A 21,410-nucleotide genomic window follows, 5' to 3' on the forward strand; every position below is an offset into this window, starting at 1 on the left:
TCTTGTGGGGCATCGACAATTGTGGAACTCCCTTTCTTGCCTTCTTTTCTCTCGGTTTTGCCCATTGGTGGGTTGCCTTGCATTCTACACAAAATCTACTAAAAGGCCCTCCAATTGTTCAATGAACCACTGCATGAACTCTTGTGGAGAGTTTTCTCTAAGATGGATGTGTTGCGACTATGCTCCTTGAGTAGATGCCTCAAAGGTTGAAACTTGTTCCCTTGCTACTTCTCCCCCTCTAGCTACTTGAGCTTGATACTTAAGCTTTCTATCTTTTGACCTAGCCAACTGGAGTCCTTCTTTGAACTCCTTATAGATTTCCTTTTGGATTTGTTCTTTTACTAGCAGCATCATGAATGGACATTTAAGCAGGCCCGAGCCCTTTAGGTAGCGAGAGCCCTATGCTCCTACCCGTTAGGCAGTCTGTGCATGTAATCATCAGCTTGAAAATTCATTTCCAACAAAGAATAGCATTTTTATTTGGTCCTAAAAGACTAGCATAAGTTAATTCATAACCCGATCCCTTTATCCTTCCTTTGATCAACTATAACCTTTCATTTGATATAATCATCTTCATTTTGTTATAACTTCTTTTTCCAGCCCTTGTAATCCACCAAAAAAGAAAAGAAAAGAAAAGAGTTTTATCCTGTAACCACTTTGCATTTTTCTCAAGACTTGGCAAATCGTCATGGCTTTCCCTACTTTTCTCATGGGAGGTATAGGGAGGATGCACAAGAGTTTTTGGATGGTTTAGAAATGGCTTAGGCTTGATGAATGGGAAAGATCAAGATGAAATTAAGGTATGAGCCTTTCCACTAGTGTTGAAAGAAGAGGCTAGAGCCTGGTAGTACAAAGCTTTAGCAAGGGAAGTTAGAACGGATTGGGAGCCCCTCCATCAAGCCTTCATCGTGAAATATGAAATTGGGGATATGCCAAAAAGACTCGGGGAACAATTGCTAGATTTGAACCAGAAGGATTTGCATGACTATGCGAGATAGAGTCAAAATTTCAAAATTTGTGGGGAATATGGGCCACATCTTTAGGAGGGCAGGCAAGGGCTTCAAATTTCTTGAGAAAAGATAGGTTCCTAGAAGGGCTCTTTACACTGTTGAGGGAGAAGGTCAAGGCAAATTCTTGGGAATCCTTAACTAAAATTTACCACAAGAATCTCTGTCCAAAGCGGTTGTAGAGCCTGGGATCGGCTTCCAGTTAAATCAAAGGGATGGGGGTAGGTGATGGTTTCTCCTGATTGTAGATGGCTTGCCATGCTAGTTCGATGTCCTTGCCATGCACTTCCAAGCCTCCAAGATGGATTTCTCATAATCCTCCAAGGTTTCCATAGTGTTTTTGTTGTTAAGACAAACAAGCTCATAAAATGGTGCAAAGTCTCCTTCCACCAGTAGTTACACTTCTTTGATTCTTATCCATGGCAAGATAGTTCTTTTCCCAAGGTGGTAAGTGCAAAATCTCACATGCGCTACTAATCCCTAGTGGTAAGCTAATAATGCATAATTAAAGTCCCTTGGCCCTCCCAAGGTGGTAAGCTAATAATGCATAATTAAAGTCCCTTGGCCCTCCCAAGTGCACATGATTTAAGAAGTCTATGTGGAGTGTGAGCTCCTTGATGAAAATAGAAAAGGAATCGAGTAGGTGCTCTAGAACGATAGACTGTGGACCCTCTGGGAGCGCACGCAATCGTTCCACTAAACTAGTCATGCAAGGTGATTGTAGGAGTGCTTCCTTTCCTACTACTAGAGCGTGAATGTGCCTTCTTTGAACTCTCACCTCTTCCTTTACACACACAATCCCTCCTAGGAGCTAAAGGATTCACCTTATTGATCTTCTTCACACTAGCTCATGCTGTGAGGCAGTGAACTTTTACTTTGGTAGTGACTTTTAGTGATGGTGTGAACTTAGATTGAACTTCCCCACTTTCTACTTCAGAGTTTGGTTGGTTTACTTAAGGCTCAAATTTTTGTGATTTTTGGCTTTGCAAAATGCTCCATGGCGGCTCAAAGGGGTAAAAAATGGCCTGCCTTCCTCTTTCTACATGCACTAGTTGTTAGGTGATGGAATCAAGAAAGTAGATGTCTGCTCCAAAAGGTGAGAGGTTACTCATGTTAACAAACCACATGCATCAATCTTGTAAACGAAAGGTTCTCAGTGGGGGCACCATTTAATGAGGGGGAAAAAATGGACGGGATGGCCTCTACACCACCCCAGCCACTTCCCTAACTCACCACAAGGGCTACTAGGGGAAGGGCTTCCCTATCAACCAAGGAGAAAGGGTCACCACCTAGCCAGACGAGGGCAGGCTAGTACACCTACACAAAGACGTGGTCATTCACAACAATGAGAACAAATGAGCAATAGAGTAGGACATGACCCCAAATGAACATCACCTCAAATACACAACCCCAACTTCCCCAAATGAAATGCTAACAAACACGTGAGAGCCATGAAAGAGGAAAGAAGTGATCTTTTATTCAAGGATTCCTCATGTACAAGCAATGGGAGAGAGTGAGAGTAAGGATACATGGAATTATTAGAACATTGGTGCCAAGTGTAAGATTTCCATGCTGTTTTTATTCACATCCTAAGTGACCTATTAGATGAATCCTTGAGAACTAATGAGGGTGGGATTCATTTGAGTGCTTACACTCCGCAGGAGTGTGTGTTTGTGATGGATATTCCATGAGATACAAGATGAAAATGAGTTGTGGATGAGTTGGGTGTGCTAGGGATGCTCCATGAGATACAAGGTGAAAATGAGTTGTGCATGAGTTGGGTGTGCTAGGGATGCTCCATGAGATGTGCAAATGAGTTGTGGATGCTTGGGTGTGCTAGGGATTCAACTGGGTATGAGGGCTGTGATTTTAGGTGAGATGGGGTGGTATTGGGTGTGGAATTGGGTGCTAGAGGGCTACTTTGGGGTGCCTTTTGGATGCTTGAGAGGGGAAAAGAGGGGGGTATTTATAGTCCATGAAGCTATGCCATAGGCATATTATTCGGCTAAACATAAAAATTCATAAAGGTGGATTGACAAGGCTCTTAAGAGGGAAAGAGTCGATGGCAAGGATACCATGCCCACTTGACCGTCAAGAGCTCCTGAATGGAAGTGACTACAAGTACCCCACCCTAGGCCCTCATAATGGAGCTAGGGTGGTGAGGACAAAGCTAGAGAGAGAAGGAATGGAATATATTTACAAGGGGTGATGCCATAGGCATATTATTCAGCAAAACATAAAAATTCATAAAGGTGGATTTACAAGGCTCTTAAGAGGGAAAGAGTCGTGGGCGAGGATACCGTGACGCTTGACCATCGAGGGCTCCCGAATGGAAGTGACTCTTGGTTCGTAGTTGTGCTGCTATTTCACTTGTTCCCACTACTGAGACAAAGATCCCATTCACCATATCTGCACCATTCACTTGGGTAATATCCCATAGAATCACCATATTTTATGCATGGATGGATGCATAAGCATGTATATACATATGTAAAGCACATATCCATGCATGTCCTTAGGTGTATGCCATAGAACTTAGAGTATATATGCATAGGTGGCTTTATCTTATGCATGGATAGATTATTTACATATATATATATATATATATATATATATATATATATATATATATATATATATATATATATACATACATACATAATACTTGAGCCATATATATATACCCATATATATTTTACATCTTTTGAAATGGTATAAATTAGGGGGTATGGTGAGCATTTACATATATATGTTTATATTTATATAGTGCATCAGTGTGTGTGTGTTTGTGTGTGTGTGTGTGTGTTATGGTGGCCGAGAGAGAGAGAGAGAGAGAGAGAGAGAGAGAGAGAGAGAGAGGAGATGTGTAAGAGGGTGAAAGGGTGGTCATTGTGAACGCCGCCGAAGAGGGGAGGGCCTCAAGGTGGCGGCCCTCCACACTTATGGACTAGCTCTACACGGGTTGCCAACCCGTGGTCTGCACAGGAAGGAGAGGGGGGCCTCTTCATCGTATATGTGGCCTCCCATTAGGCAAGGCCCCTTGATAGTCATAGATCGAATGCCAGGAGATAAGATAGACATGAGGCTGGCATCACAAAGCTACCAATCTTTTTGACTGCATAGGTATCTCCCTCATAGGTCCAGCCTCAATTGCTACCTCTAAACCAAACCTTACGACTTACAGACCATATGATGAAGGAGTTAAGGTTAACTCCACACCTGGTGTACTCTCATCATTGCAAGTAGGGAGCATTCGTGTTGATATCCCTATACATACGGCTCTTGTTCCACCTACTGCAATTGTGAGACCATCGAACCACCCCTTGCACAAGTGCTTATGCCTAATGGTAGGACATTAGAAGTAGTACAGGTTGGTAGATGCACTTATCCATGCTACTAGAGAAAAGGAAGAAGAGATCTTGACAACGATTAGCAGCCCAATACACCCAAAATGAGTCCCAAACTAGAACTAGGCAGGTAGTGCCCAATAGTCCCGATACAAGCAATAACATTGTGTCTACCTCGGGGAAAGAGCTAGGCTTGCAAATCATGCATCAACATCTCCTCAAAAATGATTGGGAGTGACGCATCCACAGAGACTCTTGTGGATTTTGCCACAAGCCAAGCTTATGGTGTTAGTTGAAGGGATTGTCCATATCTGGGGCCATAACAGAGGAGGAACGATTGCAGGGTATATGTGATTGTATATATAGGATCATTGAACATGAAAGGATCCAAAGACCTATGGCACAAGTTGGGATGTCCAAAGCAAGAATGCCCACAATGAGCGAAATGGTAACACCTCATGTGAGCCCAACAGGATCCTACTTTTGTAGTATCACCTAGCTATACCATGGACTAAACCACATCTTCTAACCCACAAGGCCATGTTGCAGGGACTCAAGGGGAGACTAGCATGAGCTTAACCTTCTTAGATCCTAGAGCTGCCCCCACCAAGACCAAAGCCACATGCCCACGATTACCAATGGTAGCCAACACCACTTCACACATGGAGCCCTCTGCACACCTGGCATCTCTAGTATTACCATTCCTAGATGGGTGACACCTGATTCTAGTGCACCTATGAAACATCCTTTTCCTAGAGTGAGTGTGCTACCAACTCCTGCTGTTGCTGTGAGACCAGCTGCACCTAATGCCCACATGACTAGACCACCTATTGGGGCGCAGTAGGACATGTCCCTTATGTAACACATCTACCCCCACCAAGGTTTAGACTAATGCATCCTCATGCAGTACCACATGTTGCACCTCCACTTGCTCCTATCATTTCTCCTATTATGCTAGCACAAGCTCTACCTCCACAGACCCAGTTGCTTTTGAACAGGCCCTGAGAAGAGAAGTTTGGCAGAAACCATAGCACCTATTTTGTGAGATATGTGTTAAAAAACAGGTAGAGGGAGAGGGGACACACACACAAGAGCAAACCCTAATGTATATTACAAACCCTAACCATAGAGAGAAGCCATCTCCCTTCTCACACAATGCATAAAGCCATAATCCATAATACACAAGACACACTATCAGTTGTGTCCACACACATCTAACCCTAGCTAATGTCCACACGCTATGACCAGCTGGACGTGGTCATTTATGTCTCACACATGTTCTTACCTAACATGCCAGCACATAGCACAGCTGGCACACACTGACATCGAGCTTGAATCTCAACAGCCCCTCTCAAGCTCATGATGCACTGCCATAGATGAAGATGTAGATGAGCTTGGGCTATCAAATCTCTCAACACTCCCCCTCAAGCTCATCCCATGTACTCCCAACATAGTACGAAAGTACTCAAACTTCTCCCTGCTAAGTGGCTTTGTAAAGATGTCAGCCACCTACTCTTCAGTCTTCATATACTGTAGATCCACTGTACCATCCAGTACATTCTCTCTGACAAAGTGATAATGGACCTCTATGTGTTTGGTCCGCGCATGAAACACTGGATTCTTGGCCAACTATATACTGCTCATGTTGTCACAATGAATGACAACTTTGCCATCAATAGGCTCACCCAAATTTACCAAGAGACTTTTTAACCATATTCCTTCACAAGTAGCAATGGCTGCACCCCTGTATTCAGCCTCTGTGCTAGATAAAGCAACTGTAGGTTGCTTCTTGCTACTCCAACTCACCACGGCACTTCCAAGTGTAAAGGCATAACCACTAGTAGACCTCCTGTCATATGAGCTACCTGCCCAATCAGCATCTGTGTAGCCATGTATATCCAAGCCTTTACCACTCTCATAAAGAAGACCATAATGTGCAAAGGTCTTTACATATCGCATAATGCGTTTCACTGCATCCAAATGAGGTTTTCTAGGGCTCTGCATAAATTGTCTTACTAGCCCCACAACATAACTCAAATCCGGGCGTGTGATAGTCATGTAAATGAGACTACCAACCATCTTTCTGTACATAGATGGATCATCCAGCTCCTCACCAAAATCAGCCCGCAACTTCACATTCTGCTCCAAAGGTGTACTCATTGGCTTACACCCTGTCATCCCATATTTTGCCAACATATCCAATGCATATTGGCGTTGCACTAACCATGTACCTGAATGGTCTTTGATCACTTCAATTCCAAGAAAGTATCTCAATTCACCCAAGTCTTTCATGTCAAACTGCCCACTCTGACATGCATCACATCTGTACCATGATCACCTGTGATAATCAAGTCATCCACATAGATGACAAGTAAAACAATCCCATGATCTGTTTTCTTCACATAGAGTGAAGAATCTGCTGTAGAAACCTGAAATCTAAGGGAGATAAGATATCTGCTCATCTTATCACTCCAAGCACGAGGTGCTTGCTTCAAACCATATAATATCTTCTTCAATCTACATACATGAGTGGGATACCTTGGGTGTACATACCCTTCTAGCTGTGCCATATATACTTCTTCTTGTAGATCACCATTTAGAAATGCATTTTTCACATCCATTTGATGCATTTCCCAACCATTTGCTGTAGCCATAGCAATGACTGCTCTCACTGTTCCCATCTTTGCCACTGGACTAAATGTTTCATCATAGTCCAATCCTTGGGTTTGTGCATAACCCTTAGCTACCAATCTTGCTTTATGTCGCTCAATGGAACCATCAGACTTGCATTTCACTTTGTAAACCCATTTACAACCAATAACATTTTTGTCTTGTAGTAATGCAACCAAATCCCATGTATCATTATGAACCAATGCGTCCATCTCAACATCCATTGCCTTCTCCCATACATGCTGTCCAATAGCTTCTGTATAGCATGTAGGTTCCACATGCTTCACCAAAGAAGTCATATATGCATAATGCATAGCAAAATCACGATATGTCAACCTGTCAACTAGATACCTGACCCTTTGGGATCTCTGCAATGCATGCGGTTCACTCTGAACACCTGTCACTCTAGCATGTGGTGGCACATATCTATCCTACCTTGCACCAAGTGTGCGTAAAACAGGTATGCCAAGCTCCTCATCCAAACTCTCTGAACTTGACGACTCATAACCTGTAATTCCAATTCCTTCAACCTTCTTCTTTCCTTTATCTAGAGCACTACTCCCAGTGCTCACACTCTCATGCCTCAAGCGTCCTGACCACGAACGTACAGTGCTACTCTCTAACTTTGCTGGCCCAGACATAGAAGTAGAACTAGAACTTGCTTGTGGCAAGTTCACATGCACATCAGCTTCAAGTGAGTCAATAACACCCTCATCCTTTGCTTTGTACCAATTAGCAAGCTCATCAAACACCACATCTCGTGAGATAACCACTTGCCTAGTTTGTGGATTGTAACATTTGTATGCCTTACGATCCTATGCATATCCAACAAACACACACTTTTCTGCCTTAGGATCCAACCTCCTCCTCCTTTCGTCAGGCACATGTACATAAGCTATGCATCCAAATACTTTGAGATGTCCAATGTCTGGCCTAAAACCTGTAAGCCGCATCTCTGGCGTACTTCCATGTATGGCTGCTGTGGGTGTCTTATTCAATATATACACTGCAGTAGCACATGCTTCTGCCCAATAATAATCTGGCATGCTCTTTTCATTGAGCATCGCCCTGGCCACTTCACAAATGACTCTATTCTTTCTCTCAGCAGCAGCGACACCATTTTGCTGAGGTGTATACCTGCAAGTCAACTATCTTCTTATGCCATGCTTTCTCAAGAAATGCTCAAAAGCATGTGAGGTGTATTCACCACCTCCATCTGTCCTCAAACATTTTATCCAAGAGCCATATTGCTTCTCTGCAAAAGCTTTGAAATCCATAAACTTTCCCAACACTTCACTTTTCTCTCTGAGAAAGTATATCCATGTCATTCTGCTGAAATCATCAATGAATGTCACATAATATAAACTGCCTTTAATGGATGGGTTTTGTGCAGGACCCCATACATCGCTATGTACTATCTCAAGTGGCCTTCTACTCATGTTGCCTTCTCTAGGAAACCGCAATCTTGGCTGCTTTCCAAACTGACAGGCTTCACAAACATGCATATTCCCATCATACTTGATAGAAAGCCTGATTTCTGCCATCATCGTGGCTAGTAGATGCATCATGAAAAGAATCACTAAGTTTGATTTCCTCAACCAGCAAGAGTGAAACCAACTCATCAAAGTCAGGTAAACCTGTACTCCAAACCAAAATGGATGTATCAAAAGATTTATACTCCTTGCCAAGACCACGTAAGGTAATGTCTACCAAATCATCATCAGGCATGGGGGCATTGATTGTTGCCAATGCATCTGCATACTTCTTTCTCTCTTGTACATAATCATGGATGCTCCTTCTATTCCATTTCACATTATGAATCTATTGTCGCAATTGTGACTTGCGAGCACTCGTGTCTGTATCAAACAACTTTACCAATGTATCCCATGCATCCTTGGGATCCTCAGCATCATGTATGTGTATGAGTATAGCATCCGAAATACATATAGATAGATAATGCAACACTTTGTATGCTCTTTCTAACCATTGCTTATGAGCAATAACCTGTTGTTGTGTAGGTTGTCAGGGTAGTTCCGGCTCTGGCTTAGCACCTATAATGAGATTCCAAAAACCTTTTCCCTTCTGAAAACTTTTAATCCTGTACTTCCATGCCTGGAAGTTCTTCCGAGCCAACTTTTTACCGACAATTTGTACTGGATTATCCGACATATTTGCTCAATGTAAATGCACCTTCCGCACACGTCCGTCCAAATCTATAAACGAGACTTCCTCAGCTCAACCACACTCCAATGAGTGTTCCAGATACTACAAAGTAGTCAACAAACTTCAATTTTGATGTAGAAAATCAAACTGTATGCATCCAAAATGAACTAGCTCATGCAGTCCAAGATACCCTGCTTTGATGCGCTTTTCGAGGCTCCAAATTGCAATGTAGTGGTTCAATCAAGTGTGGATAACTTGCATTGACACCTAAACAACCTCAATGTTGAGTATCAACACCAACCAACATGCGTACATATCAATTTTGTCAAACCCCCTTCTTTGTTTTGAGAAAAACCAGAAAAACCAGTAGTAAATTTGCTCTAATTTCTTCAATCCTTGTCCAAATTGAGCAACCAGGCATTCATTAGCTTAGCAATGATGTCCACTAACTCTATGTAAAAGGAATTAGACCAATTGTTTAAGACCAATGAGTAATTGATCGATTAATCACACTCTGTTTCTCTGCAACCAGTAGAAAGCTTGTTTAATCAGCTCATTTCCAGCTCCATAGATGATAATTGCTCAATCCAATCATATAGCCTCCTTCTCAAGTGTATATAGAAACCAATTGCTAACCCAATTTTGGAATATGTCATGCACCCAAGTTGAATTATGGCCTCCACTCAGTAAAAGTATCACAAAATGCTCTATTTCTGCATTACAACCTGTGCTGCCTGCTGTAGAGGGATTTAGGAGTGATTATGTTGCTAATTGATGATGCTATCAGATGCCTAACACACCTAGGCAAGTGTGCAATCCATCAATGCTCTGGTTTTTGCCAAAAACTTGGTCCAAATTCATCAAAATTTGACCTCTTTTTCTCTGTTTTGTGAGAGGTCAAAAACCACACGCATTTGCAAACCCTTGCTAATGCTTCTAGGCCTCAACAGTTGGCTTTACCGACTCCATCACAACCCCACAAGCCATAATGCCTACGGCCACATCTCAACCCAATGTTGATCAAATGACCACCGTCAAGGTCCCCATCGAGTTTCAGAATGCCCTCCTCTGAAGTTTCCTCATCTCAACCAAGTAGTGCCCTCAAACATGCCATTGCCCGAGCATTGGCAAATTGTGCCAAATCTTTCCATAGATATGGCACATCACTTGGAACATGTCCTTGCTCACATTCCTTCTACCAATGATGAATCATACATCACTAGCTACATGCAGATCCTTCGATGGTACCAGAGTTGGTGGGGTATACTCTTGCATCCACACTATTTGACGAGCCATGGATATCTAATTACGAGGTGCTCTATTGGGACTTGATGCACTTCATGGCATTACATGTCTTCCCTTATGTCTTCCCTTATGTATTCATTTTACACTAGGATCATATTGATTTTTTCTATCGAGAGTATCGCATATAATTTTTAATTTTTGTTTGGATTCGGGTGGTGGTCCTCTCGCCTCGACATATATTTTGCCCTCTTCATTGGCATGGATTCATCAACGTTTTACTCTAGAGCTATTGATGGAGGTCCTCTTACTTTGACATATATTTTACCCTCTTCATTGGCATGGATTCATCAACATTGTAATCTAGAGCTACTGATGGAGTTTCCCATTTTTATTTGGGATCTAGACGGATTCTGCCATGTCCTTGGAACTTTTTTCCCACAGGGTTTTCCCCCCTTGGACAACCATCTCTCCTTTATACATACCTATATTGTATTCCCCTTTAGCTTATGCTTATCTAGACACCCCTTTATCTCATCTTCATCTACACACTTCGGTCCCATCCCCTTTCACATCCAAGGGATCGGATGTGCTTTCACAAAGGTGGGAGGATGTTAACCCCTATTCTTATCCCTCACCTCACATTTAACTTCTTGTATTCATCCAAGGGCACTTTTTCCCATGAGATTTTTCCCCTTGGATACCCCACATTGCACTCATTTGTGTGCACACATTACACATAATTTGTATTACTTTATGCACATATTTTGTGTGCGCTCATTTGTGTGCACACATTACACACAATTTGTATTACTTTATGCACATATTTTGGATGGTTTGAGGGGTGATGGGTATGACCACACCTTATTGGTTGTAATATGTGGGATCACTCTATGCTTGCCATGTGGCAAGGAGAAGAGCCTCATTTTCCTATATAAAGAAGCATAGGGTGAGAGGCAAGGCATTCCCTCTAGCCCAAGTTGGAATCCACCACATTGGTGTCATTTCGGGAAATCTCTCTAGCTCTTTCTTTCTAGGTGAGGTCTTTCATTATAAGCTCTTACATGTGAGAGATGCTTGCATGCTTGTGTGGATAACATTCTTGGTGGCTTAGGCTACTATTGCTTGCTAGGTTGAGTTTTGAATTGGAGCTATGGTATATGTAAGATGCTTTATTCTCATGTGATGAATGTCCTTAGCTTGCATGTGATACGAGAGATGGGGGTGCATTTCCTTGTACATGGAGAGGGCGCCTAAGTTGAGATGTACCTTTTGAACATTATAAAAAATTGGGTGAGAGAATTGGAGTTTGTCCTTGTTTTGTCTCATAGAATCCTTACATGAGTTATTACTATCTATCCCATTTATGTTATTTCATTCTTCTCTTGTTACCTTATCCATTTCCAAGTTCATTCTTGTTACCTTATCTTCTTGTCATCTTCATCTAGTTACCCTTACCCCCTCTTCCCTCCTCTCCTCCTATTTCCCCCCTGGGGTGTTAGAGTGGCATCAATGGTTGCATAGTTGCCTTCTATGCATCTTCCATCGATGCGTGGACCCTCGGAGTTCTAGTCGCCTAATCAGTTGCTTTAGCTGTAGCCTTAGCCTGTTGTTCCTTCTGTGCGAGTTCACGATTTTGTTTCCTTCTAGCGGAGCGGCTTGGTTTTGGTTCATGAGATACTTCCACCTTAGCTATATCGATTGGGGGGGTGGTCTACAATACTTGACCTTTTATAACTCCTCTCCCCAATCATCTATAAACTTTCAATGTAAGTCAACTACACCCATGTACTGGAACCATTGGGTGGTAGTGGTTCTTTCTTGTAGCCTTTTATAAGATGATTCACTGCATAGTGTTTATGTCTCTGCCATCTTTGGAGATGCTCCTTAGCGTTTTGATGATGAACTTCATAACTTCAAATAAAAAATTGGGAATCTGTATTAGATTTGGAGCTACTCCATGCAGTTTCTTTGCTGGATATTGTGGGCTCTGGTTTTCTTGTGGTGTCTGAGGAGTTGGTGTCACTTTCAGTATCTCTTTCAGACCCCTCATCACTATTGGTGCTTGAGCTTGGGTCATCTCAAGTTCACTATAACCTATCCCCTCGGTAGCAGAAGGTAGAACATAAATCATTCATAGAGGCACGACCTCAGGGAGCTCCTCACCATCAGGTGTAACCCATGTAGATCCTCTAGCTCTTAAGCTATCAATTGTAGCCATCATATGTATCTAGTTTAGATCAACTTTAGGCTCAATAGCTTGTTTGTCAGCATTTCTTTGCTGGATATTGTGGGCTCTGGTTTTCTTGTGTCTGAGGAGTTGGTGTCGCTTTCAGTATCTATTTCAGACCCCTCATCACTATTGATGCTTGAGCTTGGGTCATCCCATGTGTGGACTCAAGTTCACTATAACCTATCCCCTCGGTAGCAGAAGGTAGAACATAAATCATTCATAGGGGCACGACCTCAGGGAGCTCCTCACCATCAGGTGTAACCCATTTAGATCCTCTAGCTCTCTTAAGCTATCAATTGTAGCCATTATATGTATCTAGTTTAGATCAACTTTAGGCTCAATAGCTTGTTTGTCAGCATCCTTGAGATATTTAGCAATAAAGTTACTAAAAGAGAGTGCACCTCACCAACTTATTGACGAAACTCTTTATAGACTAGGTAACGACAATGACATACTAAGATGCTTCCCCAGGGAAGATGAATACTTATACATCATTGAACAATCACACCAAGGGGTGGCTAGTGGACACTTCGCAAGAGACGTTACAATAAGAAAAAATACTCCAATAGAGATATTGGTGGCCCATGCTCTTCAAAGATCGTGCACTATTTATCAAGGGATGTGATGAGTGCCAACGTTGTGTGCAAAGCCACAAAAGAAGGATGTAATGCCACTACATCCTATCAGAGTAAACCAAACTTTTGAGAAATGGGACTTAGATTTCATTGGTCCTATTAGTCCTACTGCACGTGGCACACAAGCACGCTTCATCATTATTGCCACATATTATGTAACCAAATGGGCTGAAGCATATATAGGGTTCACCAAGGGCTAGGGTTGGGCCAACCCTAGATCCCTTTTTCACCCACATGCCCGCTTTATTTGGGGTGTGTTCACACCTACATGATCTCTTTCTCTCACCTTTTATCACTTGTACATCATATAGTTCAACATCAAGAACATACACTCACATTGTCGTGTCTCTCCTACCATAGACTATGATAGTCCTGTCCCATAGCACCTAAATTAAGTTTTATACTGCAACATAAGTAGGACGTTGCGTACAACATGTGACGCCTCTCCTCTAGTGGTGCATAAAAATAGCATGAGTGGGTTTGGAAAGGAGGAATACTTAGCTGCCCGATAGTACCATTCTTGGCAATCCGGGTCTAGGATAGGGTCATTCGTGTCGGTCCACAAAAAGTTCATGCTCATGACATGTAGTCAGCAGAGTCATACTTCATTCTTCTATTTGATATGTGCTCCTTCTCATCATCCTTTTTTAAAATTATTTTTTTAAATTTGTATGATTAGTCGGATTTTTAGTATCATGTGTATAGTTGCTATATTGCTGTACATTTTTGGTTCAAGCTATATTGTCGTGGGTTAGCTTTTTTCCAACATGCTTCCTCTACATGAACTTTATCGGGGAGAAAAACGTGGAGGGTAAAAGTAATGATATTAGCATAAGTCCCCTCTTCTTGCTTTCTATCATAACTTGACCTTGCAAAAGGTATTGTAGGTTTTTTGTAACCATCCCTTTCAACTTTGCTCCATCAATGTTTGCTAGCTAGGAGTACGCTTTGCTCCTTGTTATGGCGGGTCAACTTCCAGCTTTAATGGTGGCAAAGGGTTCTCATAAGACCAGATGGAGCTTATGGGTTCACCCTTATAGTAGATGAGTAATGGAGTTGACACTTACATAGTGGGTTGCTCTAAGGAGACCAATAGGATTGGGGCTTTGATTGCCAACAATGGTTTTGTAACCTTTAGTGATGTAGAGGCTTCACCACATCAATCAACATGTCTCATGTGATAGGGTTTCTCTTTGGGATCCAGACTTTTCTAGGAGTTGGTAGTGAAGGTTCTTTTACAATAGCTTTTTCTTTGTTGGCATTTGAGCTATTGAAGCCTTTATCCATCATTGATGAAGGAGGTTTGGGAATTTGTAACTGCCGGCAGTGAGACTAGTGGTATACTTTTATGTTTTGGTATCCAAACACAATGGTTATTCTCATAGTAGCCTTGAGCTTTTAATAAGCATTTGTTGGGGATCCATTTTGGGATAACTTGTAACATGGACTTCTTGCGCCAATCCTTGTCTTGAGGTCCTCCTTTCTTGAGGAGGTATGGATTGAGAAATCTTGGGAAGCCATTCCAAGGTAGATTTGGGTTACCACTTTGTAGCTCTTCGTATCTGTTCATTCTTTTGATATGTAGGTGTCTTCTATGTGGAGGTAGAATAATCAAGAGTTTTTTGAATAATGGACGCTGAAGTGGAGGGGGTTTCCATAGATTTTGTGGATGTTGAAGGTTTCTCCTCTTTGTGACTCTCGATAATAGTAAGAGGTGGCAAGGGTTTATGCGTAGATTGTTCAATTGTGATTTCACTCACAGAGACACACTATGGACTAGTCAATCATACATCCTGCAGCCTTCATCCATGTATAACCAAGTATTATTGGTTCAGGTAATGTTCTAGGCATAACCAAGAAGTCTCCCACCAGTTGTTGCTGCTTTGCCATCACAATATATCTCTATTTGTAATAGCCCAATAATCTTGGTATTTCTACCATGGATACCTTTCACCTTTAATTAAGGAGGTATCGACGAGTTGGGGCTTTCCCAATTGGTTTCATGCATTGAAGGAAATTAGATTGTGACTAGCATTATAAAGAACTTTACCATAAGGGCTAGGAAATTGAATGGGTGTTCATAGAGGTACTATGTGCTCCTCTGTGTCCCCTTCAACCTCTCCCATAAAGGCTTGTGCAGTAGGTATATGGTTTCCTTCTCGACGTTATTACAATTTTTGCTCATCTTTTTCTTGCCTCCTCTTGGGCTTGGGTCTTCTTTTGAGCAACCCTTTCCTTGGTGACTTTCTTGTCATGAGAAGCAAGTAAGGATTCTTTGGTAAAAGGTCCATAGTATTTTTTAAACTTACTACCATTAAGGAAACCAACAACTCCATCAAGATTCTTAACACGTATAGTATCTTCTTGTGGAGTAACTTCACAAACCCTAAATGGTCCCTTTCCATTATATTTAAGCTTTTTTTTTCACTATGGATCCCATACATAGGTACAAGATCTCCTACCTTGATCTCCTTGTTCTTGAGATTTCTGTCAAACCATTTCTTTCTTCGGTCCTTTTTAGTCAGCATGTTTTACACTACAATTTGTCTCTCCTTGGTGAGTTGTTCTAAAATAAATAGCCGGTCAGCCAATTCATTACCATCAAGATTTTCACTTCGGCTACCCTTAAGCTAGGGATCATGAACTCCCAAGGCATTTCTGCCTCAAGTTCATATATCATCTTAAAAGGTGTGCAACCAATAGAAACTTTATATGATGTGTGATAGGCCCATAAAGCTGTTGTGAGCTTAGACTCCCAACTAGTGTGTTGAGCTTCAACAGTCTTTCTCAGTATTGAAATAAGAACCTTGTTGCTGCTCTTTGCTTGGCCATTTGCATGTGCATAATATGGCGTTGACTTATGGTGGTGACGAGGGATCATGAATGTATTAGTGATATTTTTGATTACATCATTGATGAAATGCTTACCTCACTAGCTCAAACGGACATCCAAAGCATGTAATGATGTTCTCATAGAGAAACTTAGTAGTCACTATGGCATCCGCTTTTGGTGAAGCTCTTGCTTTAACCCATTTGGTTATATAATCTGTGGATTTGGCAAGCTGTGTTTGGCATGTTCCCTTAGTCCTATATCAGAGGGGGGAAACATCATCAACAGGCGAAAATATATATTTCCGGCCATCTTCTGTCTCTGCAATCCGTCGTCGTTTTCGTCGCCGTCTGTCCTTGCGTTTTTCCGTCGTCGTCAACGTTCTATCCAATGGTGATCGCCTTGTATGGTTGTAAGCAAGAGCTTTGCCAGCCTTACAAGGGCTACAACAACACAAGCTAGCCCCAAGTGCATCAATCCAAAAACACAAGGAAGACGGACACCGTCCAACACCTGCCACCATCGTCGGTAGCGTTTCCCATCGTCGTCCATTCAAAAGCACTGCAGCAAGCTTAACCTCATGCCCATTGTGCACAGCAAACACCACGAAACATTCAAGGTTGACGAGTGTGGCCAAAATGACAGCAACGCCGATGTCGTCTCTCCAGTTCCGTCAACAATCTCCGCCCATTCTGCGTTTCAATTGTCGCCGTCCGTCTGTGCCTCTGTCGCATTGTGTATGGTGACTACTGCAGCTTAAGCAACACTCTTGGCTGCTACTACAACACACGAGCAACACATCGTGCATTAACGCACAGTAGCGTTTTCAACAAACAGAAAGGGCGATCCAAAGGTTTCAAAACCTTACACTTTTTTTTTCTCTCATCCAAGTTTTTTTTTTAAGAAAAAAAAAACTCTTTCTAAAGGTTTTTAAACCTTTCTCTAAAGGTTCTTTAAACCTTTCTATGAGGTTTTCTTCAAACCCTTTTCTCTAAGGATTACAAAGCCAACCGATTCACTTGCTCTTGTTTATCAAAATCAAGAGGTGTTCTTTGTTCATCAAATCAAACTTGAATTATTATTTTCCGCCTTGTAAATGGAGTATATGTTGCTCTATCTTGCCATCAACTATTGCTTCCGTTGTGCATACTCTCCATAATTTTGACACCCGAGTGGGAGGACCCTATCAAAATAGACCTACACAGGAACAGCTTGTAGATCAGTGGAGGAGGGCAAGAAATTATGGACTAACGCTGTCACTTTTTGGAGTAACTCATTGTCCCTTCTAGAGCATGGTGAGTGATTTTCGAGATAGGTTAGTTCATGGTAGCTACTTAGCTTACTTACCTATAGTACCCATGCCATTTCACAATGAGGATGCACTCAGACCGTTGCCTAGTATACCAGAGGACAAATATATATATGAAGCACACCCAAGTGAGGAGGGAAATCAACCTAGTGATGAAGAATCGGAGCATGCTTACGCACTATGGTTATCTAACGATGATCTTGCTAGATGAGTATTTAATTATTGAGGTGCAGTTGTGTAGAGCAGATCCAGAATTACAATATGCGATGGATGTGCAACCTCGATATGGATAGGATTTTCCTCATTGCCCAGGTGTATTCTAACCCATCCTCACCTTTTTCTATTGTTTAAATCTTTTTAAGATTCTCTGTTTACTGTTTGTTTCAGTGCTTGCTTGCATTGTTAGTGGTCTATCAATTTTCTAGTTATTACTTGGATAACCATTTAGGCTTTGGTCCTAGTTCAATATTCCTTGAGATCGACCTTAGAGTGTCTATCAATTTTCTAGTTATTACTTGGATAACCATTTAGGCTTTGGTCCTAGTTCAATATTCCTTGAGATCGACCTTAGAGTGTGCCAAAGGAGTATGCCAAGTACTCTACCTTCCTTAGTGTGCCATCTTTAGTTATAATAGAGCCTTCTAACCTCGTGAATGCTTGTGCTACTCAGATTATCGTAGGAGATGATGTTGCCGTGCAGCCACACTCCAAGCTCCACTACGTCGTCGCCCGCTGCACTAAAGTCTTTCTATGGTGCAAGGGCTTCCCAGTCTCACCAAGAAAAAATCGATAACCAAGAGTACCCTAACTAGACAAGGAAGGTGTGATGCCCATGCAAGGATGTGCTGACAGCCACCATTTGGCACGAAGCCTAACCGTGAGCGAAGATATGCCAAACGAATACCCCAAACAACAAAGCTTTACCCAAAGCCCGAGCTCTATTGTATCCCCATTAAGCTGTTAGAAGCCCAAGGATTCTTTAAAGAGAACCCACCTGTCTGCGTCCCAAAAACCTCACCATCCACATAACCTCAAAAGCTAAAAAGACCCAAGCAACAACCTCAATACCTAGTTCCACCCTAGAAGTCTAAGCTTCGTTGGATTCAAATAAAATGGCTAAAAGAACAAGGATTCTACAAAGAAAACCCCCACATCTAAGTGCCAAAATAAAAAAACCCGTACCCCGGACCCTCGCAAACGCACCCTCAAACATCAAATCAAAGTGGGTGTGGAGACTCAAAGCCATGCCTCTAACACAAACCCCAAAGCTTAAGCAAGAGTGGAGAGCAATGACTTCCACCTCAACTCAAGTTCCAACACCAAAAAAGTCGTAAGAGCCCGTGGACTCCGAACAGCAAGAGGTCACACCTTGCCCATGTGCAGTGGCCTCTCTTCAACTCAATGGTTCGTGCTTAAATGAAAATCTGGAAACCTCTATCTCCTGATTTGGTTGCTCAGCCTTGACCAATTTTGAATCAGAGAGGACGAGCTAGTGCACCCACATGGAAAGTTGCAAACTGCAGCTCAAGGTAAAACCCAACAACACATGCTTCGGCAAGGCTAAGGTAAGCTCTTGACTTAAACAAAAGTGTGTGCCCCCCTCAACTTGGTGCCTGTCACGTATTCACAAAAATAACCAAACATCTCCATTCATTGGAAGACAATGGAGGATCTAATATAAGATTCATCGTTGTCCAAACATCATCTATGATTAATTTTCTCATTGATGCTTGAAAGACATCCCAAAAAGTATATAAAGGCTAGCATTGCTTGCTTTGATATCCTTTGTGCACCTCACCTCATACATAGTAAAAGATTGCTAGTTTTCACATGTCATGGGTTGGAAGGCTCTCTTTTGATGCACTACCATCACTACAATATAATGATGAACTTTCCTATGTATGTATATGATTTGTTGAGCTACGACATTTTTAAGAAAAGACGACAGTTTGCAAAGTTTTCTAGAATGATGTTACATCGAATAGAGGGTTTAGTGGTAGTTTGTAAAAGCAACATGAAAATGTCTCATCTTTGTTTCGTTCAAAAGGTGTGATATAGCTATGCAAGAGAATACAATGTGCGGTGTAGAGAACACTCACTAGAAGTAGAATCTTTCACAACACAAAAACTATAACTCAAATTGCACAATAAGAGAGATAGAGAAGAATCTTGTATTACTAAATTTATACAAAAGATGGCAACTCCCCACACCTTGTGCTTCTGTGTGAAGGGAGCTTCAATAGGCTGATCTGGAACTGCTACCGTCCATTGTGTAGACTTGGCCCAAAAAGATATACTACAACTACGTGTTACTCCACCTCCCATAGCCATCTGTGCTCATCTTGGGCCCGGTTTAGGCCCCACAATGTCAAGATGATAGGAAGGGTGTCCAAGAGTAAAGTTACCTACTCCATGTGTGGACCGTTATGAGTTGTAGCATAGTAGCATGTAGCCTATTTGGCAAGTGTGCCATACCTAATCCAAGCCCTCTCTAAACCATGTCTTATAGGCCACCTTCCAATGTGAATACAAGGATGCCGAGCACCTGTGCTGCTCAACCATAGCTACTCCTCATAATGGGGGACCATACACACATAAGCTAGCCAATGCCTAGACAAGGTGGAGAATTGATATCCAACAAGCTACACAAGAAGTTTCCCCATCTATTATTACTAGACTAACCTTGGAGTCAAAGAAGCGTCGTTTGGTATGCACTTGTTAATGTGATGGAAAGGACTATCTCTCTAATGATACTAATGATGCATCTCCTTGAGCTAAACAATTTATAGAGTTTTGGGATTGCAAGTGTGATCTCCTGTATCATCATGAAGTAATTATCCACCACTTGTATTAAAAGCTTGGACTTGGATTTTCCCAAGTTCCGAAAGACATGCGTATCTAAGTATTTATATAAAAAAACATCAAGGCCTCTTCTACTTCATATCCCTCACCTCCAAACCTATCAAGGTGGCTTAGAAACTCATCTATGTCCACGCCAAAGACTTTGGTACCTTACTTCAATTGATTAGTGCTTTGTACCTCGTCTACGAATCCTTGCAATTGTAGGATTTTCCACCTGATCATCTACTCTTATAATGCTTTTGTGGCCTCATCCTCCACCTCTAACTATTTCAACTTATTGATTGTGCGACAATAGTCCACTAAGCAATAATAGTCTTTTATAGATAATTACCTTGAACAATGCTCTCCCCAAGTGAAACATATCCAACTTAGCCTATGAAATTTAATGCATTGTTAATGCCTCACCTTCTTGAAGGGATTGAGAACAAAGATGTCATCTAGTGTAGCATGATCCCGTCTTAAGCCGACTTGGCTCATGGCTCGAACCTCTCAAATACAATACATTACACAACCAAAAATTTAGCCTAGACAAGAAATGCCCAATTATGATAGTATTTTGAGATATTTTCCTTCTAGACACAAGTTTCTTTTTTTTTTTTTCATTCTTACATCTAAAAAGTCTTAAAAGTCCTTTATATTTCATTTCCTTACAATTTTATAGGTTGAGGTTGATAATGGCTAGAGTGGTCCAACATAGTACAAGGAAAGGAACCCTTTGAAATTTTAGAACTATCAACCTACATTGAATTTGCAACCTCAAAAGTGGGAAGGTAAATGACTAACAAAAGCTAAAGTATAAAGTTTACTCATAATTGTGCATCTCTTGCTCCCATTCTTATAAGAAACCAAAATACTCTTGACAAGTCACATGCCAAGAACAAGAACCTATTTCGAAAACAGAGAAAACATGTGACTTAAGCAACCAAGACTATTAACAACTTCATAAATAGGAAGGCAAAGGACCACAAATGGCTACAACCTAGAATACTTGCATGGGATTGTGTTTGAGCTGCATGCAAAGGTTTTCTTAAATTTTGGTTGAAGAACCGCCTAGCATCCATCATCTTCTTAGTGGAGACTATCGAGCTCCCTAGAAACTCTAGAGGTGTCAA

Source organism: Cibotium barometz, chromosome 17, assembly GCF_041138505.1.
Source record: "Cibotium barometz isolate CiBa-2024 chromosome 17, ASM4113850v1, whole genome shotgun sequence".
NCBI classification, from domain to species: domain Eukaryota; kingdom Viridiplantae; phylum Streptophyta; class Polypodiopsida; order Cyatheales; family Cibotiaceae; genus Cibotium; species Cibotium barometz.